This window comes from Miscanthus floridulus, chromosome 13 (assembly GCF_019320115.1).
Source record: "Miscanthus floridulus cultivar M001 chromosome 13, ASM1932011v1, whole genome shotgun sequence".
Taxonomy (NCBI): Eukaryota; Viridiplantae; Streptophyta; class Magnoliopsida; order Poales; family Poaceae; genus Miscanthus; species Miscanthus floridulus.
This window is the reverse complement of record NC_089592.1, coordinates 60,029,988-60,057,520: the sequence shown is the minus strand read 5'-3', so window position 1 is coordinate 60,057,520 and position 27,533 is coordinate 60,029,988. Positions and strand designations below refer to the sequence as shown.

Here is a 27,533-nt window from a genome sequence, read left to right as displayed (position 1 = left end):
TTCTCCCTTTCATTAAGCATTAATATTTCTCTTGGTGAATGCAATAAAGACGCTAATGCGAAATTGAATCAAGTTTGAGAGCCAACATAAGTACTCCATAAATTAATTAGTGAGTAAGAAACTGTCTTGGATTCTGACTTTGAAATGGATGAAAGAGGCCATACTACAAACAGTTAGAAACATGTGCACTCCTAGTATGAAAGCTACAACTCCTCTACTTGGATAGAAAAAACACATGGGCAGCGTTTCGTCCTCACAAAGGTCTCCTCATCAAAGCTCTGGTCTTCCTCTGGAAATTCATGCTCATGGTCATCATCTGTCTGCAGTTTGCTTGAACTAGGCTCCCTTTCTGAGGATCCACTGCTGCGAGTGTTTCTATGGGCGTACCCAGTGCAGAGAGCTCCCGCTCTGTGCGGGGTCTGGGGAAGGGTGTTAGTGGCAAGCCTTACCCTCGCCTGTGCAATGCGAGGAGACCGCGACTCGAACCCGGGACCTTCCGGTCATAGGCGGTAAGACACTACCGCTTGCACCAGGCCCGCCCTTCATTACCAAGCCCGTGTGAAGGTGTTTTGTAGGAGTCCTTCAACCTCTGTCTGGTTACAATGGAGCAGAGCAGCTGATACCATCTGGAGAGTGCCTGAGCCGCCTCCTGCTTCCTCTCCCCAGCCCGTCTCCGCTCCTCTTCTTCTGCATATGCCTAGTGGGTATGAAAGCATTAGTATCGTGTCAGTTTTAGAACTGAAGTGACTCACGGTGTATGGTGTGAAATATGATGGTGATGAGGAAAAGGGACACTGCTTGTTTTGGACACAAACGCAAGGCATTTATGCAATGCCCATCAGTATCAAAAGACACCCCCCCACCCCACCCCCACCCCCACCCCACCCCAAATTACTAGGCTTCATATTCACAGTAGTAACTTCTCGGATTTTGTTTTCAATTGTTTAAATAACTTCACCTTCTAATAAGATGCATCACTAAATCACACAATAGATCAGGTATAAATCATGATAACAGCATGATGAAAGGTTTCACATATTGAAAAAACATTCTCCCATCAAAACATACCTCCAGGATAGCACTTTTGAATTCGGTACAGACAGCAATCCCATCAAAGACTGGGAGGCACCGGCCACTGCGATAATCAAATCCGACCATAGCAGGAGCATAGTCGATGCCAAGTCTCTTTGCAACCTGGAATAATCTTGGTAACCTCAAGTGTACAGTACCAGGCGGAAGGCACTTCTCTGACCATACATCAACTTGGCCTCGTTCATTCTTGGAGATATTTTAGCATGAATCAGTATGGAACACCAGAAACACAAGGACTGAAGACCAAAGGATCCAAATGGCAAGCCATAGTAAAAAAGAGTTCAAAATACCTTTGGCACAACACCATTTACAGCATGGGGAAGTTGTAGAGGTTCCAGTTGCCATTCACCATATAGATCCAAGGTTGGTTTAAGACCATCTTCATTACCACTAGATTGAACTGACTGAGCATTGAAGGTCCTCTTTGGACGTGTAACAACCTAAAGGGGGTATTAAATCAGCATCAAAACTAGGTAAAGTAAAACTCAGTGCTTCTGTTATGAACCTTTGCAGCCAACTCGTTTTCTCGGACTTGCAGGCCCTCTCGCAACCATCCATGTCTTGACTGCAGTGTTTGAACACAGGATCTTGGATAAACAGGATGTCCTTTGCAGAAGCCAAGAACTGGACCTTTGGGGTGAAGAGTTTGGTTCTTGTGAAGCCACTTCTCAAAGAGCATATAGGTGATGTAGGCCTAAACAATCATATAGATTACCAAATCCACCAACAGGAAATTTTGCCAGAAGCAAAAGGGGTAACAAGAACTCAGATTAACTTATCTTAAATCTCACAAGTGATGTACCTGTTGATTGGTAGGAAGAGGCTCAGTTAAGGCTCTGGTTTGAAGTTCCATGTCTTCATAGTTGTTTGTTGCTGCCAGTTCCATATGTTTTAGTGGTGCCAAAACATTATCCCACCACTCTGAATCCACTCTGCCCTGTGCAATTCTGTGCCACTGCAAGCAATACCTGGGGACATGTGGAAGACAGTTCAGAAACCAGTTTTTCAAGAACTTCCATGTTCAGAGTTACTTAAGTAAAGTTTCTGCTGAGCAAAGCATAAAACTATCGATACTTGGTACTTTTAGAGTTTTATAAAATAACCCAGTACTCCAGGGAAGTTTAGACTGGACCTACATTGGAATTAGTGCGTATTTCAGTAATAATGGCGTCAGTATTTTTACTCATAAGTAGTTCTGCTATGATTGATTTGTTTGGTCAACATAAGATGGTGCAATGTTAGTATGTCACTCTCGTGAGCACATGGCACAAACTTAGGAATCGTGCAAAACGCACAGACCTTCTTGTTACATCCTTGGCTCCATTTCCGGCAAAAGCAACAACATATCTTAAAGGCTTCTTGCAAACAGCAGAAGAAGCTTCTACTTTCTGTTCAGCATCAATGAGATCATTCACAACGTCAACATGCACCCATCTTCCTGTTGATGCTTGCCCACCGCAGTATACCTCAGCCCAATATAACGGAGCTCCAGCACTTCTTGACCAAACTGCACTTGAGCTGCATACAGCTTCCACATTTTGACGCATTTTCTTCAATGGTTGACTGGAATCTTGTTAAGCTAACAGTCGATTGACTCATGTGAGTAGCTAGTTTACTATTTTGGGTTTTGGCAGCAGTAGCTGAAAGAGTCCATTTCCAGTTGCAACTCGAATTCCACATCCCCTTTTCTTTTTGGTACTTCAGCATTATTACTGGAAGGGAATTGGTTGCTGGCTGATTTATCTTTTGATGTTGAAGCACAGCTACTTTCATGATCTGATTTTATGACTGACAAAGTTTTAGATAAACTTCTCTTGCATGCTGAGGTCTGTTTCAATTTTCCAAGATCACCTCTTTGTTGATTCATGCTGACACTACCTTGAGAATTATCTTTCATTGAAGCAGTAGTAGTAATCACATTATCATCAGCAAAAGGAGAACTACATGGTAGTGCCCTAGTACAAAGCCAAGATGCATCTCGATTGAATGTTCCCTTCACTTTAGTATCAGGCTTGAGTCCAGCAACATCCAGATTTGTAACAAACCTACAAGGAAACATATGCTTAGGGACTTTTCAATGATTCTAAAGAGAAAAGTAGCATACTGTATCCTGGCTATGTTGTATGGAGCAGAATGTTGGCCTACAAAGATTCGACATGTTCAATAACCGAGTGTTGCAGAAATGAGTATGTTGCGATGGATTTGCGGTCACACAAGAATGGACCGAGTTCGGAACGATGATATACGTGATCGCCTAGAGGTAGCACCAATTGAAGAAAAGCTTGTCCAACATCGATTGAGATGGTTTGGCCATGTCCAAACTCCAAAGGAGACCTCCAGAGGCACCAGTGCATTGTGGAGTCCTAAGCCAAGCTAATAATGAGGAGAGGTAGAGGAAGACCGAAATTGACATGGGGAGAGGCAATAAAAAGAGATTTGAAAGCTTGGGATATACCTAGAGATCTATGTTTGAATAGGAGTACTTAAAAAGCAGCTATTGAAGTGCCTGAACCGTGACTTGGGGCTCTTGGTGGGTTTCAACTCTAGCTTACCCCAACTTGCTTGGGACTGAAAGGCTATGTTGTTGTTGTAGCATACTGTATCCAAACCCATTTTCTTAGTGGTATGATCAGGTTTACTTCACAAGACAGATTGCATAGCAAGTGATGACTGTATGTGTACTTTCATGGGCGTGGGCAAAAATTAAAATGGTTTTAGATAATGATATTGATATTCAAAATTTCAGAGGTACGTATCTTAGTGAATGCTATTCCCTAATTTGTGTTACTGCCACTTACATCCATTTATCTTGGCCCTACCTTTTCTTTTTGCCCAAACAGATTAGCAAATCCAGTCTACTCTAAGAAAATAACTAATTCTACATATCACAGATAATGTCTAATTTCATTATCCATCTTCGTGGGATACCAAATTAAACAACATTCAATAAGAACTAATAGGGAAGCAAAAATGATGTATTGCTCTCATGCACACAGTTAAGATATGCCTAAACTCATTACATAACTAGCTCAGCAGCGAAATAAATACCTAGCTGTTAAGTTGAGTGCCCTGAATAATGCCACAGAAAGTGCACAAACCTGCATAGTAGACAATTTAAGTGACAGCTTCACAAATAGACATTATTGCAGCTTCAGATGAATAAACAAAATTCAGAGTTCCATATCCAATCCCAGAATGAAAATAAACAGTGATGCAAAATACTGTTAAAGAAAAGATGTAAAGACAGAGTGGATTTATTCAGCAAAGCACAGTTCTCAATACCTCTTCAGCAGTGCCTACATGATCTTGAATAGTGAAAGCCAAATTTGATTTAAAAGATCCCCTGTCAGTGGATTGTGCAGTTACACAAAAAGTACGATGGAACTGCAAGTACAGTACATTCTACTTAACTATCTTTGAAAAACTTTTCATGAAACATCAAATATTCAAGTGAACCAAATAAACACAAAAGTGTCTTACCCAGCTCACAAGACTACGTAGGTTAACAGCTTTCAGGTTTGGAACATCAGAAAGACTCCATAGTAAGTGGTACGGTACAAGAGAGAGAATTGATGCCTGCAAATAACATTAGAAACAAAAAAAAGGTATGTTTAGCTTGGCACCCACAGATCTAGTAAATCCCAAAATTTACATCAAATTTAATTGTTTTCGAACATGGGAAATAAAATATGGATTATATACGATAAAAAAATTATGAAGAGCTAATAATAACACTGTTACGCACCTGAATAAGAGTATCATTGCAAGCCTTGTCAACTACTCTACCCCTTGCTATTAGGCAAAGCAAATGGACCTTGTGAACAAGTTCAGCCAACTCCTGAGTAAATCAGAAAATAGAAGTAGTTGGTAATGAAGTACTAGGAGCTACCATCATTTCTTTTCTGGCGTATAACTCTCAATGAAAATTTGAATGTCATGAAATTGTCAAAACCGATTAGATGATTAGAGGTCAAATTCACGCGACATCCATTTCTGATACCTTGCTTGACTAACAGTTCCTAAAAGTCATTAAAAAAACCTAACGTTTTCCTCAGCAGTGGGCCTCCAAATACTCTTCTTGTTAGTGGAAGAAGGAACATCGTTGAACTCAACAGTGATGGTCTCTCTGAGCTCATCAGAATACTCAATGTGCTCCACGTGCCCCTCTTCCCAGTCCATGTCAGCTGCATCATTGTTGTCAAGGGATTCCATTTGTTCCTCCAAATTGTTCTTTTCACAGCTCCCTGCACTGCACGTTTCCACACTGGAATTATCTTTCGACTCAGTCTTGGGTCTACCTTTTCTGCGTGCATTCCCCAGTGGCGACGCTGTTTCCACCTGAAGAACAGGATGTAAGTAAATCCCATCACTAGACAAATGAGCTTGCTTTACATAACTAACCTTCATAGCAAAGGAGACATTTTGCGTCCTACTTTTGTTTTGGGTGAAAGGGGCATTTTGCATCCTACCTTTGTACAACCATCGCATACATTTATTTAATTTTACCTAATATATTCGGGAAGCGCTATAGTACTCGAGTTTCCTTTGGGATAAATTCGCTTGGAAGCCTTAACCACAGTGTATTGTTCAACAAAATGGAATGCTTCAACAAATAAAGGCATGCCATTTTAACCAATTTTCCAAGTGAAGTTTCAATTCGTTTGACCTGGACAAGTGCTCTGTGCCACGAAATCACTCACTGACTCCGAAGCCATGGAGAACCCAAATCCACGTTACAACAGTACTAATCAAACTGGATGAATACCCCCGCCCCCCCCCCCCCCCCCCCCCCCCCCCCCCCCCCCGCCCCATGCCTAAGTTTGATTAACTTCTCATCGACCGGAGCAGCACCGACGTGTGGGCTAGATAATGACACGCAGACGCATGGGGCACCAGACAAAAGACCTCACCTTGGTGGCAGGTGATTTCCCTTTCGCGGCAGGCGAAGCCCTCCGGCGACGAGCGACCTCAGCGCTTGGTTCTGCACAAGGAAGCGGAAACCGTGAACGGAAGCACGCAGAGCAAAGAGCAATGGGAGCACGGGAATGGGACAGGGGAAGGGGGGGGGGGGGGGGGGGGGGGGGGGGGGGGGGTTTGGCGAGGGCGGGGCACGAACCGGCAGCGGCGGGCGGGGGGTTCCCCCCGCTCGCGGACTGGCTCCTCGTCCGCCGCATTACTGGACGCTTGGAGCTCGTTCCCTCGCTGCGATTCTTGGAGGGGGCAAAGAAGATGCCAAAGGATGGAAAGGAAGGCGGGGGCGGGGGCGGCCGCCGGCCGTAAGGTTTTAGAGAGACGGAGCCGCGGCGAATGGGTCGGGTTTCGCGCGCCGCGAGGTCAGGGCGTCAAGCAAGTCGCCATCAATCAATGCCTCAACGGTGTCGAGGTTGCCAAAAAAAAAAGGGGGGAAAAAAAAGAATGGTGTCGACGCGGGTGGGGTCAGGGATCCCTGTAGGCCTGGGGGAAAATCCGGACGCCGAAGAGGCAAAGACTGAGTGCGGTTTGGTCGTTTGGAATGCCAAAACAAAGGAATAAAAAAAAACTTATGAATAGAAATGAGCAAAAAGTATAAAACTATAGGATTTGAAAATACAGTAATAGAAATTCTGGGGTGTTTGGACTGTAGGAAAACAAAAATATCACATGTGTCCAAGAAGCAAGGTTCCACCGGTATGCCTAGCGTCTGGATGTTCGAATAGTGACAGCCACTGGCCGCGCCGTGCAACACCTCGATCCACTTTTGCAACATCCAAATAAAAACTTTGCAACATACGTCTAAAACAGATGAAACATACAGTTGAAAACACTATTGCAACATGTGCAACATCCCAATATACTTTTGAAAATATCCAGATGCAACACTTGTAACATACAAAAGAATACATATGAAATACCTGAGACATGCGTCTCAACCACTTGCAATATACATGTACAAAAAAACAGATGAAATATTGGGAATAGACGCTTGCAACATACGTGTACAACCATTGCAACATATGCAACATCCTGATCTACTTTGCAACATCCGCATGAAACAATTTTAACATACATTTGAAACAACTGAAACACTTGAAATATAGGCTTACAACATGTCTAAAAAGCGTCCAGAAACACTTGAAACAGAGCATCACCGCGCGGCCATGATCTACCTAGTCGGCAACTGCGGTGGCGCAGGCTCGCTGAATGGCTGCGTGCCCGCACGCCCGCCGTCGGCCGAGGGAGAGAAGACGCTACCAGGATCTGGGGAGGGCGCCGTCGACCGAGGTAGGGGAGGGTCAGGTAGGGGAGAAGGCCACCGGATTCGCAGCCGTTGGGCCCTCCCAATGGGTGTGGACGCCGGGATGGAGGACTCCGGAGTGGGGGAAGGAGCTAGCCGCCAGGTGGGAGAGGAGGACGCCGGGACAGGGGAAGGAGCCACCAGGGGGAAGGAGGATGCCTGGGTGGGGGAGCGAGCACGGCGAGGTAGGTGAGGGCGCCGCTGCCGGCCAGGGAAGCAACGATGGCCGCGTCGTCGGGTGTGGGGCATGACTTGAAGGGATAAGAATGGAGAGGGATGCGAGCGCTGCGGCAGTGAGTGGTGGGAGGTGTGCGTCCGTCTGGGGGGTCTTAATCATATCATTATCAAGGTTTCATGCTTGAGAACTTGAGAAAACATTGTAGGGAATTTTCCTTTAGGTTTCCTTGAATGCTTTTTTTCTGTCTTGTGAAGCAAGGTTAGCCTTTCCTTTGGAAAGAATACAGGTTTACTTTGCTCCAAACAACAAGTTGAGAAAACTTTCCTATGAAATTTACTACTTTGCTTTTCCTTTGGAAATTCTAACGTCAACCGACGGGAACAGTAAGCCCGCGAGCCCTTGTGGCTATCTGAATTCCCTCTCTCGTTTCAAAAAAAAAAAACTTCTCTCTTCCACTGCTACAAGAATGATTTTGCGAAGTACTACCCAAACATTAATCGAGGTCATTACAAAAGCCAACTGCCTCGGTTAATGTCTGATGATTAACGAAGGTGATCATTTTATTTACTGAGGCACCAAAAAATGACTGTCTCGCACAAAATCGATTTACAGATAGCGGTCCGTTTTATTTACGGAGATGGTTGAAAAATGCACGCCTCCGTAAATTGATTTACGGAGACAGGTGTCTTAAGATGTCCGTCTCGGTTAATGAGTGTAGCAAAAAATAATTCATAACTTTTTATATGAAATCGAATAAAGACAAACTTTATCTCAAAATTATAGCTCTCGATGAGATCTACAACTTTATAGTTGAAGTTTTTAATTGAAACGGTTTAGGGTCCTAAAATATTATTGTAAATGCACATACTTTTAAAATTTAAAATTTAAAATTATTAAACGATCTCTGATATTGACATAGTCTATACACAAGTTATAGTTCTCAATAGAATCTACAACTTTTTAGTTGAAAAGTTTTTAATTTAAAGATGTTTAGAGTCCCAAATATATATTCAGTGGTTATAGATTTTGAAATTTAAAATTTAGAATTTCTAAACGATCTCAAATGTTCACACAGTTAATACCAAAGTTCTAGTGGTCCACCTGATCTACATGTTTGATATTGGCAAGTTTTTAATTCAAAGTCACCTAGAGTCTCAAATATGTGTTTGAAGTTCACATATTTTGAGACTCAATTTTTTGAATTTGTCAAACTATCTCAGATGGAGATACATCATATATCAAAGTTGTAGTACTTGACGAGATTTAAAAATTTATAGTTAAAAGTTTTTTCATTTGAGTTCATTTAGTAGATAAAATATCGAATATAAGATTATAAAATATTGATATAAAAAGATAGCATATTATTTATAGACATGCATGAGTATGCAGTGCAATGGTAGAGACATAGTAGTGTTGAGTGCAAGGTTGTGGGTTCAATTATCGAAAAGTTTTAAGTTTATTTTGGTTTTTTGGGTTTTTTGGAGAACATTAACGGACGCCTGTCTCGATTAATGGGATTACGTTAATTTATTAACCAGTGGCGGGCATTGCAACAGTCTCCGTGGATAAAAAAACACCCGTCTCAGAAAAGATGTGTACTAGTGGTCGCACGAATCTTAAAGTAATATTCTTTCTCCGCTCTTCTACAAGCACAAATCTGAAAGCAAAAATGAACAGCCGAGATGGCCCTTGTGGTCACATGAGTATCTGAAAAACTATACTCTCCTGAACCAAATGGCACATCTGAGCATCTTCAACCTACGGAACTACCCTTGTTTTATACAATGACATGATGCTATATATTAAATTCATCACATTATATACTTTCTCCGTTCTTCTTAGCATGTCACGTTAGCTTTGTTTTAAATCAAATTTTACTATCTTTGACTGTCCATTTCGAAACATCTTTATAGTTTAACAAACTATGAATTATATTATGAAATTATTTTTCATAGTGAGTCTAAAAATATAAATCTTATGCCATGAACGTGTTTTTAGATATATTATGAATGATCAAACCAGCTTGGAAACCCCATTGCGAACGTTCTTGGCAACTCTAGCATGTTCCTACTTCAGTTCACAAAACTAAATTTGAGTGTCCAAGCAAAAAAAAAAAAAGAAGCTCTAATAGAGCCTGTACTAAAATCCTCAAATTTGAGAGGGCCACCAAATCACTCTCCCTCAGACCCACACCCTCATTCTTAGCGGCCTATTGAAGGCCCTGGAAATACTTAGTTTCTCCACCCGCCTGCTTGACTTCGCTCAACCCCATATGAATAGCGATATCCGTCCTTCGCGCCTCAATAGTCGGCCTTTGCGCCCCCCCCCCCCCCCCCCCCCCCCCCCCCCCCCCCCCCCCCCCCCCCCTGCCCGACCCACAGTGGATATCCCTCCCACAGCAACTCCCTTCCTCTGGCATTTGTTTTGGTGGATGTGGCGACAGGGGTAGTTGTTTTATTGTTTTGATGGACCTTTGTGAGATGAATTATGTCGTTTGATTTGCAAAGACGTCATAAGCAATGTTGTGGTAGGACTATGACATTAAGTTCAAATCGAATTTATATTTGAATTTAAACTAATATTCATATTAGCTTACAATTGAAGTGTAAAAATAAATTATTATGTAATGTGGTGTTGTCAATTATATATATGCATGTATTGTGTGAAAAAAATGGAAGACGCTAAAATAGGGCTGTGGGAACCTTGCTTTGAGAGCTAGTGCTAGAGTGTATCCTTGAAAACAGAGTCGTCAAAAATAGAAACAGTTGAATCAAAACTATTGACCTGATTTGAAGGCTCCAAAAATTGGGGGTCTTTATCTATACCTCTATCCTCCATAATAATAAAAATGCAAAATTTCTTGCCTTTTTTTTCCGTCCAGTCCATTCAATTGGGCCCAACGGTCCATTCCAGTCACTGGTTTTCGGCCCACCAGCTGGCCTACTCACTCAGGTCGACCACGACGCTCGATTGAAAAAAAATATAGGATTAAGTCCACTTTTGGTCCCTCAACTATTGTGTTGGTCTAATTTTAACCCTCAACTATAAAACCGTCTAGTACCGGTACCCCAACTGTCAAAACCGTTCACTTTTAGCACCTGGACAGGGGACAAGGCTGTTTTAACCGACGTTGAGCTATTTTGACCACGCCACGCTGGCGTTGACCGCCATGTAGGACGTTGGCCTGCATCTCAGCGACATGTGGGGCCCACGCGTCACCCACTCATTCCCTCCCTCTCGTTCCTCCAGCTCCAGCAGCTCCAGTTGAGCACGGGCGCCTCGCCCTCGCCCTCGCCGCACAGCCACGTCCTCTCCACGGCGACAGGTTGAGGTGGGGCAGGCACCGAGGAGCACGACGAACTCCTGCATAGTCGCTCAACGCAGTTGAGTTCATAGGCGGCGGCGCGAGCTCACGAGCAGCTGACAGCGGAGGACGAGGCTGGGAAGGCAGTCGAACGCCGTGCTGATGCAGCTCGTATGCCTGCCAGGTACCCTGCACCGATGCCATAGACCTCGGTGCCGACGCTGCTACTCCTTTCATTCTCTCTTCTCATGTGGCGGCGCGAGCGACGAGTGAGCGCGGCGGTTGCGCGAGGTCCACGCCGACCACGCGAGCTAGGTCCATGGCGGACGAACGCGAAGAACTCCCCGCGGGGCTAGGTGGGCGGACACGAAGAGCTCCCCGCTAGGCGGTGGCACGCGATGGCGAGCTCCCCGCGACCTCTACGGGGCTGGATGGGTGGACGCGGGCGATCTCTGCAGGGCCAGGCGAGGTCCACGTATGGCGACAGGTGTGCGAGACCACGAGTGGCGGCGACGAGCGGCTATGCTAGGTGGCAGCACGCGACGCGTGCGGCGGTGCAGGGCGACGCTATGGCCACGGCACACGCGCAGATGCAAGCAAGCGCACGGGATCTGGATAACTCAGATAGAAACGACCATGTCCGTCCCAACCATCAAGGAGCCGTAGAGGTTGAGGTCCACGTTGGAGGCGGTGATGTCGGCGTTCCAGAGCGTGAACATGTCGTTGCGCTGCAGCCGGAACATGCGCTTGGTGTGCTCGCCCAGCCCATACAGCGACGCCCGGCCGTCCACCGGCAGCGCCGTGGTTAGCTCCAGGTACCTGTCCTTGAACACCAGCGCCGCGGAGGTGTCGAAGAGGACGTCGCCGCTCGAGCACCGGGAGATGGTGAAGCGGAACGACGAGGCTTGCAGGGTGAAGGTCAGGTCAGACGTCACCGCGAAGAGGACGCGGCTGTGCGGCGAGGGCGAGGCGCCCATGCTCGATTGGAGCTGCTGGAGCCGGAGGAAGGAGAGGGAGGAAATGAGTGGGTGGCGCGCGAACCCCACAGTCGCTGAGATGTAGGCCAGCGTCCTACGTGGCGGTAAACGGCAGCGTGGCATGATCAAAACCGCTCAACGTCGGTGTCGAGGACCAATACTAGGGTACCCGAAGAGGAGGAGGTAATGACCATCAACATTGATTCATCCGAGCAGTCAAGAGTGCGACTACAGATCCAACCGACAACCATGCGCGCAAGTGATTTACTATAACATTATGATAAGTATCATCTTGAATTATAGTAACCCATGTATCGTAAATGTGTATTGTCATTATCGTAAATTGGTATAAACATTATCGTAAATTAAGGTGGCTATAGAATAAGTTATTCTGGGGCCAGCTGCAGAATAGCCTTACCATATATATATATATAGGGAGAGGCTATTCAATAGCCGGCTAAAAAATAAGTTATTCTGTAGCCACCTCCATTTACTATAATTTTATATACTAATTTACCATAATGTCAATATATATTTACGATAGTTGGGTTACTATAACACATGGGGATATTTACCATAACATTATATTAAACCACTTAGTAAGGAGTTACTATAATCTCATAAATTAACATAGTAATTATCATAACTCAAAGTGGCTACAGAATAAGTTATTCTGTAGCCAGCTTATAGGATAGTATATATATATATATATATATATATATATATATATATATATATATATATATATATATATATATATATATATATATATATCTCTCTCTCTCTCTCTCTCTCTCTCTCTCTCTCTCTCTCGTCTGGATGGCCGCCGCAGCCTCGACGCTCCCTGGATGGCCGCCGCTTCACCCATCGGTGCGCAGCGCCGCCGGTCCTCTCATCCGCAGGCAGCACCGCTGGTCCTCCCGTCTGCGTGCAGGGCCGAGGCCGCCGTTCCTCCGCTCCCAGCGCCGCCTCTCCTTCCGCCCGCGCGCAGGGCCGAGGCCGAGGAGCTCAAAGCGAGGAAGAACGGAGGCGCGGACGACAATGGAGGCGTCGACCGCCTGACGCGAAGGCAGGACTACCGGTCGGAGCTGACAGATGCAGAACTCCGTCCGGCGGAGAAAGAATCGCCGTGGCTCGGGCGTTGGTCTCCTACGGCAGGTGCTACCACAGAGGAGCCAGCCAGCCAGCCACCAGCTCGGATTGGGGCACCAGCTTAGATCGGGGAAAAAATCCATGGTAAGTTCGACATGACTCCACGTTCGACACAAACTTCTTCACTTTTTTCCATAATGTGTTCGATACAGGTTTCTCTATTTTGCCTTTTTTTCCTCTTAGATATTAGCTCGCGAATCTTTCTTGTTAAAACAAATTTAATCTTTGTTTCCTGAACCCGCCAAGTTTGAATCTTGGTCTCGCCGGATTGGAATTGACAACAGAGAATCGAAAGACGATGCCGACGACAATCACAAGCATCCGTCCATTGGGGAAAAATGTTTTTAGAGAAGAACAGGTAATTTTGTTCTGGGCCTTTCATCTTCTATTGTGGATCTTAGCTGGGTTTTGGAATTGTGATGTGTCAGAACCAAGTTATATATATGTAGATCGTATTGTATTTATCGGAGTACAATATTCTTGTTATTACTAAACTGTAAGGCTTGCAAGTTAAAAATTTTAGTAAGCAACTCTACGTGGATATGACTTTGTGCATATGACTCTAAAAGGTTTAATGTGCAACTCTGCACGAATACTAATTAACTCAATTAATCAGCAAGCATGGATGAATTTCAGCATGTTTAGCAAACAAAAAGAAGAATAAACAGACGGATGAGTGAATGACAGCTTGCGATTCTGAATTTATTTACCAGACAACTTACCTACCTGATCAGTAGCACTGCACTTCTAGCGTTTGTAATTATTGCTCAATTTGGTCCAGGGTTTTATTTGCTGAAATCTGTGGTTTGTGTGCCTTATGTATGCAAGAAATGTATGATGTTTATCTCTTAATTAATGTTTGATGGGAAGGTAGTTTTTTTGTGCTCCATACATATTTGACTCAACCCATATTTGCATCTTTGTGATTTCTATACACAACCCATATTTGATGTCAATGTTATTTCAAGATTTTAATCCAATGCCTATGACAGAAGTTCGGTTAGCCTCACCCAATCACACAGAAGCTGCTTTAAGGGATGTTCACATGAGGGCTACGAATTTGCAGCTACTTATTGTGATTCTTCCGGATGTTACTGGTCATTATGGTATGTGCATCCTTGAAAAATCCCCTCATCCAATCACACAGAAGCTGCTTTAAGGGATGTTCACATGAGGGCTACGAATTTGCAGCTACTTATTTTGATTCTTCCGGATGTTACTGGTCATTATGGTATGTGCATCCTTGAAAATCTGTGCTTCAGTTGTTATATGGAAATTGAAATTTATTCTTACGTTTTATCAGGTTGGAGGGCAAAATACAGTGCTTGAGCGTGCCTTTGGGCCTAATGGAATACCTTTTGTCTTAGATGTGCCAAACAATCATTTATGTGCTGATGTTACCCATAGCAGGAGAAGATTCCTCGGCTTCTATTGCAGCTGTTCGTTTCTTGTTCTCTGCTAACAATTGTTTTGTTCAAATTCTTTATGAATTTAAAAGTAAAATTTCACTCCACATTTGAAGATTAACTCCCAATGCATGGAAATGTCACGACGCAAAGCAATGGAATAGATGGTGCAACCTTTTGCATGTGGTGAATATTTTTTTAATTTTAACACTTTTTGGAAAATAATTTTAAATCTAATACTGCCGTTTTTTTAAACTTACACTTTTGGCCGCGCCTATTGCCCTGGCGCGGCCAAATGCCTGTGCCGCGCCATGCATGGTGGCGCGGCAGCGGGCTGACGTGGCGGCGACCGGAATTGCTGACCGCTGACGTGGCAGGGTCTACCGCGTCACCGATCTTGACGCGGCAGTGACGCGCCACAGCTGATGGCGCGGCAAGGACGGAATTAATTCGCCGGGCTGACACCGCGGCCGCAAAGCACTACTGCCTGCCAACGTGCTGCGTGTGCTGCCACCATGTGATCATGGAAACCTGGGGCCCCACGTCGTCCTTAGGGCTCATCCTCATCCTCTGCGGCTTGCCCTTCCTGTGGTTGTGGCCTGCCCTACCAAGGACTAGGACTGCTTGAGCTCACAGAGCCGGAGCTTAGACCCGAGAGATGCTTGAGTTTGGATACAGTATAGTTTTTTTTTCATTGTTTCGGTGACTTTATACACGACAGAAGGAAAAAAAAGAATACTGTGTCCTATGTGACGTGACTCGTTCTTCATTTTCTTGTATACAGTATACTTTTTTTTTTTTTGAGAATCTTGTATCCAGACTCCAGCATCTGTCTGATCTCCACGTGACGTTGTTTACCGACCTGCAGGTAGTACAATAGAAATTTAGCAGGAGTGTTCTGTCACGATCTGTATTAGTTACCTTGACGTTTGCTTGTTGTTTGTTTATACTGCCTGTATCTGTAATAAAAACTACTCCGTAGTACAGTACTAGTGAAAACACTTTTGGTTAGCCGGCAGGCAATGCGTGTGGCAGAGCTGATTAAATTGTTTTTATACGAGTATTTGGGAGCACCGCCGTCGGCGTGCTCCAATTGGCATGGAGCCCCCACCCCGTATAACACCGCGTAAAAAGTTTAGTGACTGCTCTTGCATTTTACCAAACCACACAATTGTTTCTCAAGAGGTAGCAAGAGGACATTGATTAATTCCAAATTAACTTCAGAATGTCTAGCTCAGAAAATGATAGATCTAATATAGTTATTTGGTAGTTGGTATTATAAATCTTAATGAAAAATTAATTTATGCATTCTGTACAGCGCAAAACGTCAAGTGCAGGTGAGCAAGCTGCACAGTGTAAATTAATTTATGCATTCTCTTTGCAACAGTGCAGAGCTACGGTGCCAGGGACACTACCCGGCGCATTATGTCACTGCTCACACGTTGCATGCATGGCTGTTGAGGCAAAGGTAGCCGCTGCTGGTGTGTTGTGCACCAAGTGTGCTCTCGTGAGCAGCTGTGCAAGTGGCAGGCTGCTGATGGTTATGCATGCTCTACAACCTGTTCGGCTGGTGCTGATACGATCGTATTACTGCGGGCTGGTTTGGTGTAAGAGAAAAATACTGTTCTGATAAGCCGTTTACGACCAAGCGAATAGACTGCTAGTGGAGTAGCTCGCCTCTAGTAGCGAAGGGAAGCATAACTGAGTATGTACGACGTGCCAACTGACAAGCCGGTGATGGCAGCAACGGTGGTCGCAACGTGACGGAACTGAGAGAGCCCATAGCCCTGTCCCCTGTAGCCAGTAGGGGTCTTCTCAGGAACAGCCAATTGCTATTGCTAGTGTAGAGCACCACCTATTTTCTTCAAGAGCCTCATTAGGATTAATGTACCAATACCAGATTGTGACCAAACAGAAAAGTACTACAATCACAGCTGTGCAGGGCATGAGCATGGGCACAGTGTTTCGCTGCTTTCCTGCTGCCCCCAGGAGATATGGCACCGATGCAAAGCAGTGGGGATACGCACGGATACCGAGACAAAGTGGCAGACAAAGCTTTTGAATTAAAGCAGCGGCCGCGGCGTTGACAAGCAGCAGTGCTCAATCCTGTCCTTGCCGCGCCATCAGCTATGGCGCGTGACTGACGCGCCAAGATCGGTGGCGCGGCAGACCCTGCCACGTCAGCGGTTAGCGATTTCGGTCGCCGCCACATCAGCTCGCTGCCGCGTCACCATGCATGGCGCGACACAGGCATTTGGCCATGCCAGGGCAATAGGCATGGTCAAAAGTGTTAGTTTAAAAAAAACGATAGTGTTAGATTTAAAATTAATTTCTAAAAAGTGTTAAAATTAGTTTCCACGTGGTTGCATTCATGGACTGGCCACAAGTCACAACATATATCAGCCTGTTCGGTTGGCTGGTTCGTGAAGAAGTACTGCTGGCTGGTTTATGTGAGAGAAAAATACCGTTCCGGCTGAAAATTTACTATCGTTTATGACACGCCACAGCCAAACGAACAGGCTACATAGCTCAGGCCTAAACACATGGGGAGGAGATAATATGGAATCTCTTCTGGACTGGTAAAGATCCAGAGAAGGGCACTTCAGTAAATGGTAGAATGATAAGGTAATTTGTATCCTTTGTGTTCATAAGAGCTGTGAATGAAGAGACGATAATTTTAAATTAAGGTGTCTCTAAATTATGCGCTGCAGGGAGTTGCTGACTTCATTCTATAAGAGGACTGGCTCAAAGCTCGTTAGGATTCTAATTTATAGGTATGTGCTTGACTTATTTAGGTAACTCTTGGATGAAGACTATTTTTGTTTTGTTTATTTAGGGATGGAGTAAGTGAAGGACAGCCCAGTGAGTTGTGCCTCTATGGAAAATGGGTATCGACTCCGGTGTGCCTCTATGAAAAATGTGCTTCCAACTTAGTTGCAGAATGTTAGATGTGGTAGGTGGCATTGCTGTACATGTGTAACATAGGAGTAGATCAGTAGAATGTGTGGTATAGTTATAGATGGACTGCCAAAAACATCGATATGTTGGTTGATGTTAAATTCTTTGTAATTATTGGAACTTCTATTGTATAAGCTATGAAAGTAAGGCCCAGTTTAGATCCGATTTTTTTTTTTGCAAAATACAACTGTAGCGTTTTTCGTTGTTATTTGGTAATTGGAAAATTAGTCTCATAGCATTGAAAGATCACCGTATCCGAAAAATACCATCAAAACTTTGCCGCTCCGTAAAATACCACTGAAACAACGCAACGTCACCTGGATATAGCATTCTGTCATGTTTGGAACAAACGCCGTCGCCTCCGTTTGGAAATAGTAGCCGATGAAGATGAGGACAGTGTAGGGAGTCACCGGTGGCGGCGTAGGGCCTCGTACCATGGAGCTCGCCCGGCGCCTGTGTCCTTGCCTGGGACGCTGCTGACGAGCACTCCAGCGCCGACGCCGTAGACGGCCGGAGCCGCGATCGCGGCTCACCGAAGCCACCTCCGCCGGAGCTGCGCCGCAGCAGCCAGACGCCGGAGCTTGCCGCCATGGGCACCAGGGCCTGCCAGTTTCCACGAACGGGCGGCCTTCTGGATGAAGACGCCTGATCGCCGATGGGCTCCCTCGCGGCCGGACGTCGGTGTTGGCGGGTTGCGAATACGCGCTTGCGGCAGGAGAGCCCGGCGGCGCTAGTTGCTTTGTGGGTGGAAAGTGCGATTAGCCTCTCCCAGGGGGTCCTGAGGCTCCTTTATATAGGCAGGCAATTAGGGTAGCAGCTGGCCTGTTGGGCCACAAGCACGCGCCGCCGGAGTTCGTTAGCAGAGCGAGATATCCGGCGCTGGCAGCTTGCGTACTTATCTCCGCGTGATAATTATCCTTCGTGATCAAGTTTCAAGAAGGCCAGTTGAGATATTTGCTGGCTGCGTGGACGTGTACATGGCGATTGTATTCCATCCAAACACCGGGATCAACTAGCATCTCTCCTATGCAGCGCATGACATGCGGGCCTAGCAAGATGGAGTGCTATTGAATAATTTGAAGGAACAAGATATATACGCACATATATCTGACTCAACGATTTGCAGCCGATAGACATACGTCGCCTGGAAATCCCGTACATGCTAGCCGTATATACCGAGGGTTTTAGGATATTCCGGCCAGATCACGTACCGATCGAGTCGCGCCAGGCTACACCATCCTGTTGATGTACGCCTTTGCAGAAATATACAAACCATGGACCGGCGTACGCACGCGTCCTACAGCCAGTTTCATACTTATCATGACTGGCACCTGCTAGCTGTTTTCCATTTACACGTCGAGGCGCATTTACGCGCATGCATGGCACTGTGCTACGTATAAGCCGGTGCAAATGGTTGCTAGCTTCTTTGATTGAACGTATACATACTTGTTAGCTTGCTAGCTCCTTTGCCTGCACGTCGAGGTGCACTTGTTAGCTTGAACGTATACATACGAGCATGCATGGCACTGTGCTACGTATAAGCAGGGTGGCAGCCGCGGGCACTGGCAGGCCCTGGTGCCCATGGCGGCAAGCTCCGGCGTCGCTGCTGCGGGCGGAATCGCGAGCTGGTGCGGCGCAGCTCCGGCGGAGGTGGCTTCGCTGAGCCGCGAGCGCGGCCGGCAGCGTACGGCGTCGGCGCTGGAGTGCTCGTCAGCAGCGTCCGAGGTGAGGAGCTTGACGGAGGCGACGGCGTTTGTTCCAAACGTGACAGAATGCTATATCCAGGTGACGTTGCGCTGTTTCATAGGTATTTTACGGAGTGGCAAAGTTTTGATGGTATTTTTTGGATATGGTGATCTTTCAATGCTATGAGACCAATTTTCCCTTAGTTTTATTTTTTATTTATATTTAATGCTTCATGCATGCGTCTAAAGATTCGATGTGACGGGAAATCTTGAAAAATTTGGCAAAATGAAGTGGAACTAAACAGGGCCTAAGTTATACATAAAAAATTTGGTAAATTTGTACTTGGATTGAATATGTATTAGAACATGTAACACATGTGACAATTTCCTTCCAGCTACCAATTTCTTTGATGGTGTTGTTTTGATAGAAAAAATATAATTTCCTTGAAGGGAAACAGACGGGAGTGTTCCATTGGTATGACAGAACAATCAATATTTCCTTGGCGGTTAACTGACAAAGATATTTTATAGTAAACCCATAGAGAAATTCGAAATACCCCTGAAAGTAAGCCTACAGAGAAAATAATTAAATCTGATGGTCTTCTAAACTTGACGACAGTACAATCTTTTGTCAGCTTATCGTCAGTTTTCATTCTATTTTTTTCCGCCTCCCTCAACTACTTTAACTACTCATGCGAACAAGTCAGATGCAATCTATATATATACGCCGCGTCTGGTTGTGTTTCAAAATCCGATTTTGGCTTGCTTCCATGATTCCGTGAGTCCGTTTCATTTTTTATGTGTTCCGTGAGTCCGTTCCTGAGTCCAATTTTGGTGAGTCCGGTTTTAGTTGGCTTCCATAGGTCCGTTTCTTTTCCCACGTTCGGCGTTTCCTTAGCGGCCATTTTCACCTCTTATTCTATTTTTTTCCATAAATATAAAAAAATAATAAAAATAATATTTCGTAATTTTTAACCAACTGATTGTTGATGTAGTTTTGATTGAAAATACAACTATTTTATTACAACCTGGTTCGATCGATGGTCTAGCTAATCAATATAAACTCTCAAGGTTGTATTTCAAATCTGATACATCTTTAATAAGATATCGTCATATTAATGCCAAATTAGCTTATATCATGGATGTCATAGTTATCATAAAACAAAATTATATCTTTAAAATTTTATACAAAGAGCAAAACACAAATAGGTATGTATTATTTTGATCCTCGTTTTCGTGAATGTATATTTTTTTCTCCAGTTACAACGCACGAGCATATTTGCTAGTAATAATAAAGAAGGCAAAATTTATCTCCACCTATTTTTTGATCCGGCCATCCCTTAATGTGGACAACCGTCTATAGCACTTCTCTTTATATAGCTAGGAATTCTAATCTAATTAGATCTCTCCGATTTCGGGTGAATAGGAATCTTAATCCAAAAAATATATATAATAATATGAATAAATATGAATTTTAATTCAATTAGATCTTTCCAACTCCAAGTAACCAGAATAGGAATCTTAATCTAAATGCAAAAATATAAGAATAGAAATGTAATAAAGAGGAAAGAAGGGTATAACTTCTTTATTGAGCTCCTTTTCTGTTCTTTTTTTTACTATTTTCTGGTTTGTCTGTTTTTTCTTGCTTCGAGTAGCTTGACTTTTCTGATTTTGTTTTCATTGTTTTCTCCACCTGGTTTTTTCTTGTTCTAATAAATATAATAAGAGTAAAAATGAACAATAAATAAGAGATCACATTCATTTTAATCTTTGATTCCTTAAGAAACAAAGATTTTTATCACTAAGTTAATTTGTTTTTTTACTCGAACTCATAACCTGTGCTATAACTCACTGTGTATTGGATCCCGTTGCAACGCACGGGCATGTTTGCTAGACCCATATATGTATCGGGTGTTCGGTCTTCTTTCTCGCCACTACCGGAAAACAGTGACTTTGCTGTGTGCCACAGGCACTCGACAAAGACCAAAAAACACTCGGCAAACGCTTTGCCGAGTGTAACACTCGACAAACAGCACACGACATCTACAATGTCGACAAACAGCTATTTGCCGAGTGTTTTTTATCGCGCACTCGGCAAATGGGTTGCCGAGTGTCAAATTTGACACTCGGCAAAAAAGTGGTTTACCGAGTGTTTTTCCAAAATACACTCGACAAAGGATTATTGTTTGTCGAGTGTTTTTGGGAATTATGCTCGGCAAACTTATTTTCCAAAAAAAAAAATTTCTCAACATACCATTATTGTTTGCGGAGTGTTTTTGGGAATTACACTCGGCAAATTTATTTTCAAAAGAATTTTTTTTTTCTCAACATATTTCAGTTTAATAGCTGCCATACAAAACACTCTTAGTACCACCATATCTGTATGCACATCATGCTCCTGGCAACATAATTCTCATAATAACCATATGGACATAGAAATGAAGATGACAAATTTAAGAGGCTAATCAACATCTAGAAAAAATTCAAAAACTATGCTACCAAAATAGTGAAGGTAAAACCATCAGCACCTGGGCGATTGCCAGAACCACCATAATTCAGATGTCTGCATCACAGCAGACCATGTGTTAGAGTCAAAAGATGCAAAGCTGAAAGACAGGGTATTGAAATGAGTAGCAGTGCGGTCAGTGGTGAGTAATTGACATCTCAACTCGGTTGTTTCCTAAAATGATTTCATCCATGGAGCATAGTTTGGAACGTGAATAATATATGTACTAGATGATAGGGGTTTGAAACAGCTGCTAATTTTTGACAGTGCATATGCATATCTTCATTGAGAACGCAACGATATGTAATAATAAAATAAAAACAAAGAATAAGCAAGTCACCATCACCTCCTAGCAAGCTCAATCAGCAAGTCGGTAGATATGCGGAACTCATTCACTAAATGTTATGTCAACAGAGTTCCTCGAAACGCTTCCTCAACCTGTAGCATATCAGCCTTCTGTTCTGAAATTTCATCTAAAACATATAAGCAGCAAACGCTTAAAACCATTGGCATCCTCTCTGTTTTTTAAAAAAAGGTTTGCCACATCATTTTTTGTTATTATTTACCTGCTATGTCACGATTCTCATAGATTTCAGAGTCTCTAACCCAAAGAATATCCCCAGGAAAACACCCTTATCAGCAAGAGTAGCAAGGTCATCTTCAATCTCAACAGAGCCTTTGTGAAGTTTCTGGTTCTCCTTAACAATCTAAATGTAACAAGAGCACAGGTAGGCTATTTGAATAATTTGGAGCAGTGGAAAAAAACATGCATGAATAAAAATAGAAAACAAGAAAGCACATCCCATAGCTAGATGAAAAGGCAAAAATGTATGCAAGTCCCTTTTGAGATATGGAGAAGGAAACAAATATAGTACAGATCATGGTTTCAGAGGCAACTAGGAATCCAGGCGAGAGCTGGGTGTGACAAGGCTTTTAGCAGTAAAAGAAAAATAATTAACATTCCATAAGAACATGTATTATGCAACCTATCAAGCAGCACTGTTTTTTCACTTTCAACATTTAAAGCAACAAATCCATACGACTATATGAAAAAGAACATTGGCAACCAAAAGCCAGTGTACATTCACGTTTAACTCTGAACATCAAGCAAGTTCTTAACCAGGATAAATTCTAAAATTCTTTTGTTGTGGTTTGAACAATCACTGAACTATGAACTAAGAACCAGTTTTTAGCTTTTTAACACTATATAATTTAGAGGCACACATATGTATATTTTTCCCAAAAATCCTAACTAAAGATAGCAACTTTAGTAATCCTCCCCACTCCAAGCGATTAATTTTTCAGAAAACTAGGTACTCCATCTGCTAGCTACAATCAATTTAACCAACAGGTATGACAACCTAAAAGAAATTGGATCATAACTAAGCAGTAAAAAGAATTCATAATAATTGTAGTATACCTCAGTCTGATGTTCACTACAATTAACTATTTGCCTAAAATAAGGAAGCATTGAGCAATTAAAAGGATACAAATTAAAGATCTAGGAAATTAACTAAACAGAAATCAAACATTTTTCAGATACATGAGTTTTTAATTCCAATTAGAACAAGAATCCTCTAGATCCATAACCCTAGAACAAATTGCCTCCAGAAGACAGTGACATTACCATCGGATGCGGCGACGGAGGGCGGGGATCCTGATGCCGACGACGGCCGCGGCGGAGGTCGGGGATCCCGACGCGGAGGACATCGGGAGCCGTAGCACCACCACGCCAGCCCCTCCACCAACAGCGTCGCCGACACGCCCGCCGCCACCACGCTCACCGTCGACATGCCACCACCACCACCACGCCTCCCGCCGACGCCATGCCACCACCAGTACCACGCCGCCACCGAGAGAGAGAGAGAGAGGGGGAGCGGCGACGTCCGGATCCAGGGAGGAGGAGGAGGGGAGGGGCGGTGCCCAGATCTGGAGAGGGAGGGGAGGGCGGGGCCACGCCGGAGAGGGAGACGAGGGGCGCGTCGGAGGAGGGGAGGGAGGGGAGCGGCGTGGCGGCGCTGAAGAGAGGGCACGGGCGGGTGGATCTAGGGAGGAGGCAGGGGAGGAGGGAGGGGAGCTAAGGGCGGGGCGGATCTAGTGAAGGGAGGGCGGGGCCACGCTAGAGAGGGAGGGGAGGGGGCGCGGAGGAGAGGAGGGGGCACGGTAGAGAGGGAGGGGGCGGGGCCGCGCCGACGCCGGAGAGAGAGGAGGGGAGGGAGGGGAGGGCAGGGCCGAAGAGAGAGGAGGGGAGGGAGGGGAGGGAGGGGCCGCGCCAGCGCCGGAGAGAGAGGGGAGGGGGGCGTCGGCGCCAAAAAGGGAGGAGGGGAGGGAGGGAGGGGGTGGCGCTGGCGGGAAGAGGGGAGGGGTGTGGAGGCAGCTGGGAGAGGGGAGAGGGGAGCGGGGGCAAGGAAGGAGGGGGTGTACGTGCATGTTAAGTGTGCAGCGGGTGGGGGCTTTGCTGTAACACCCTGGGTGTTACATTGTACCATTTTGCTAAAACATTGCATGAGCATCTTACCTATGTGCAAATGTGTATGACAGGAATTACAAATCAATGTTCGGCACTGGAAACATTTATATGAAACAAAAAACGAATGCTGCGTTTTGTGTCGCATAATATTGTTTAGTATTCTAATCGAATGTTTGTCGAAACAAAAATGCTATAGAACGTTTTGTGAACGGCGATAAAACATGTGCGGTCGAGGACAAGGATAGCTAGCTAGTACATCTAGTAGGTCGGATTTGGGATTCGACGCGAAATCGTTTGAATCGACGTCATTCCGAGTAAGTTTTAAAAGGGGTCGACGAAGCCCACTTTTGGCAAGTTTTGTAGGGCGATCGGCTTAGGAGGTTGCGCGATGTCATGACTTCGGTGGATAGCTTGATGTACCCTCTTGCGCATCGAACAATTAGTCTGGCATTTGGAGCATTGTGTACAAGTTTTCTAACTGCTTTAAAAAGCATGCACGACACATGGGTTAGCTCTGGGTGTGGTCACCACTTGGCCTGGCACCGCTGCTGGCCTGCCAACGCGCACTGCCACGCCGGTCGTGTCCCACTGCCACGCCGGTCGCATCCCACTGCCGCGCCTGTGCACGCGCACTGCCCTTGCGCTGCGTGCCAAGCCCGCCTGCAACCGCGCGCTGACCGTGGCCACCGCTGCTGCTCGGCTGACGCGCTTGTTCAGGACGCCGACCGAGCTCTGCCGTGCCATGTCCTGCCCTACTTTGGCTGGAGGCACATCGGGTCCCACGCTACATGCCGCCAGCGGCCACGCCCAGTGCTGCTCCGTTGACTCACCTTGGCTGCTCGCGCAAAGGACGACAGCCTGCTCCACCATCACCTCTGCGTCACATTGCATTGTGTTTCCCTTGTCTGGCGCTGCCCGCTGCGACGCCATGCCGAGCCTCGTCGGTTTGCAGCCACGGCCATGCGGACAGCTGCTTGGAGCATGTCCTGCTGTCCCCCATCATTGTGCGTGCATGTTTGTTGCATTGACATCCGTAGCCGGGCCGAACCAAGCCATGCCAAAGCTCCCCTGCCTCCGCTGTCGCCATGTCCGCCGGGACTGTTCTTTCAAATTCGCCGTGGTGGCAGTGCCGTGCTTCAAATTGACTACGTCCTTGACTCCGCTAGGTAGCCAGCAGTCCTACCGACCCCACATCGCTGCTTGTAGCTCCGTCCTATGCTTCAATTTTGAATCACCGCTCCACCGGGTCCATAAGATCGGACGGACACATGCCGTCGGCTAACCACGCAACCAAGGCATCCGGTTCCAATCCCTTGCTCTAGTAGCCTCCCCCTTAGCTGGTCATCACCATGCTCACCACAGTCTAAGCCCTACCGCCATATAGCAGTCCTTGGCACAGCCGTGCCATCGCTGTGCGCTGTCGCCTCGTCGGTGTGCACGTGGCCAACTCAGCTCTGTCCTTCTCTGGCTAGACCGTCACCTCCAGGGTCTCTGTGGGTAGTGCCTCGAGCTCGCTAGCTATTTGGTTTGTTCCGTTTTCACTAAGGCTCATGGGAACGCACCTGCCATCGCAGGTCAAGGACCACCACCGGGGAGGGAGCCCGGGACGACGTCCTTGTTCGCCGTATCGCTTCCAGACGCTGCGCGTTGTCGCGGAGGTAATCATTGGCCCCATAGCTAGGCCTTGGAGGCTGGGGTGACACCGGCGTGGCCGCCCGGTGCCCGCACCGTCGCGCTAGTGCTCGCACAGGTGTCGGGGGACGTCGCCGCGGTAAAGAAGGAGAAAGGGGAGGGTGCAGCTGTAAAACCATAGTCTGGAGGAATAGTTCTTTAGAGCTCGCATTAAATACATAGTAGTTCAGGAGTGTTTTTGCATATTTGCGTCACACGTGGGCCTCTTCCGTCGTGGGCCGTTGGCCGGCTGGGCCGCGCCCCCGCGTGGGCCGCGCTTCGCTGGCGCGCGCGCCGCGCCATGGTGGGCCAAGCCACGTGGGTTGGGCCGAGGTGTAGAATTTGGTTTCCAGAAGAATAGAAATGCTTATTCAAATTAGTTTTCAAGCTGAACTTTAAGAAATCATAGTAAATTGCGTAGTTGTCCAAAAATAGTGAGACTAATTTTGTTAGGTTCGCAAAAATACCATCTACTTGATAGTATAGTTGGATTGCAGTTAGCTGTGACGAGTATTGGGTCATAAATTCAAAACTAAAGAACTAATATTAGATAGGTTAATACTTGTAGGAATATTTGTGGATAATTGGTGATAGATATAGCCACAAAAATTTTACAGTAGGTCCACTAGGTTGTTATTTACTTGCTGTAAATTTTGTAGCCTTAGAATGGGTTGTTAAATAAAATAGCCATTACTCTTGTTTTATCATATCTAGATTAAATCGGTATTAGGAGTAAGAATACCTGTAGTTGCTATAAGGATGTATGTCATGTTTCATACTTGTTAATGGTGATGATGCATAGCTTAGCCTTTAGTGGGTAGACCTCACTTAGATGTTTAATAGGTGTACTTTTAGGTTAAGAGTTGCTATTGTCATATTATTAAACATTGCATCATCATTTCATGTAGATCACAAACTGGTAGACTTTGTGCCCATCGGCGAGCCAGAGTACGATGAGGTGATCGAGGAGTACGAGGAGGAGATCCTCGTGCAGGAGGGAGCCTAGGAGCCTGTTGGTGCTGACCCTGCTGAGCTGGCGTCTGCCCAAGGCAAGCCCCGGAGCATAACCCATATTTTTATGATCACTGAATATATATATGTGATGTGCATTTAAGTTACAAGCATTTTATGGAAACTACCTACATAAATATACCCACCCATGAGTCCTACTAGTACATGTCGAGTAACTGCTATGCTTAGGATATCGATAGCATGAGTAACCTACCGTTACTCGCACATAGGTAATAAAATATGAACACTCATGATAAAATGGTGGAAAGGAAAATGGTGACCGGGTAGGGACATGGATTGGGTATTGGTGGGTGTAAGGGGTCGTGTCCTGCGGCCAATAGGGCATGACTTGGTTACACTTTTTCCCTCTCTGTGTCGATTAAGGACCGGTCGTTGCATATGGCTCTAGGCAAGTCACAGATTTATTGTCCCGAGCGCATACTTAGGTATGGGCGTAGGGAAGACTTGTTGCTCTCTTGTCGCGGATCTGGCTCTTTCCAGACCGACTGATGGGAAGAGGAGGTGGTGGAGGTCCTTGCACCACACTGAGTCCAAGACTTAGGATGTGGGGGCTTAGAGTCCAAGTTTGGACGGGGACCTGGACACCCAGGACAGGAGAGTGATAGGTTAGTCCTACTTGTGCCTAGGGTACAAGCGGGGCATGTGTTTTCGGGGCACCTAGCTGGGCACATTGATTCACGAATCGCCAGGAAATCCGATACGGCTTGTCTATGGTTTAGCACCATAGTAAGAACTGGAAGTTGAAAGGAGAAGAAATGGAACTGATTGCTCAACTCTTGCTTGAAAGTAGAACAAGTGCTTATATAGACTGGCTAGATGATAACTTAA

At 45.4% G+C, this 27,533-nt stretch overlaps 1 long non-coding RNA gene and 1 pseudogene across 2 annotated transcripts; one reads left to right on the top strand and one right to left on the bottom strand.

Annotated features, from left to right (window-relative positions):
• Nucleotides 1–54: 54 nt before the first annotated feature.
• Nucleotides 55–6,467, bottom strand: LOC136501505 (DNA repair protein RAD4-like; annotated as a pseudogene).
• Nucleotides 6,468–13,224: 6,757 nt separating this feature from the next.
• On the top strand, nucleotides 13,225–15,314 carry LOC136502266 (uncharacterized). Of its 2 annotated transcripts, none has more exons than XR_010770458.1 (4): nucleotides 13,225–13,335; nucleotides 13,973–14,208; nucleotides 14,281–14,416; nucleotides 14,500–15,314. It is a non-coding gene; the product is annotated as an uncharacterized lncRNA (long non-coding RNA). The 2 variants fall into 2 exon arrangements; XR_010770457.1 differs by having other exon boundaries at nucleotides 13,970–14,208.
• The last annotated feature ends 12,219 nt before the right edge of the window (nucleotides 15,315–27,533 follow it).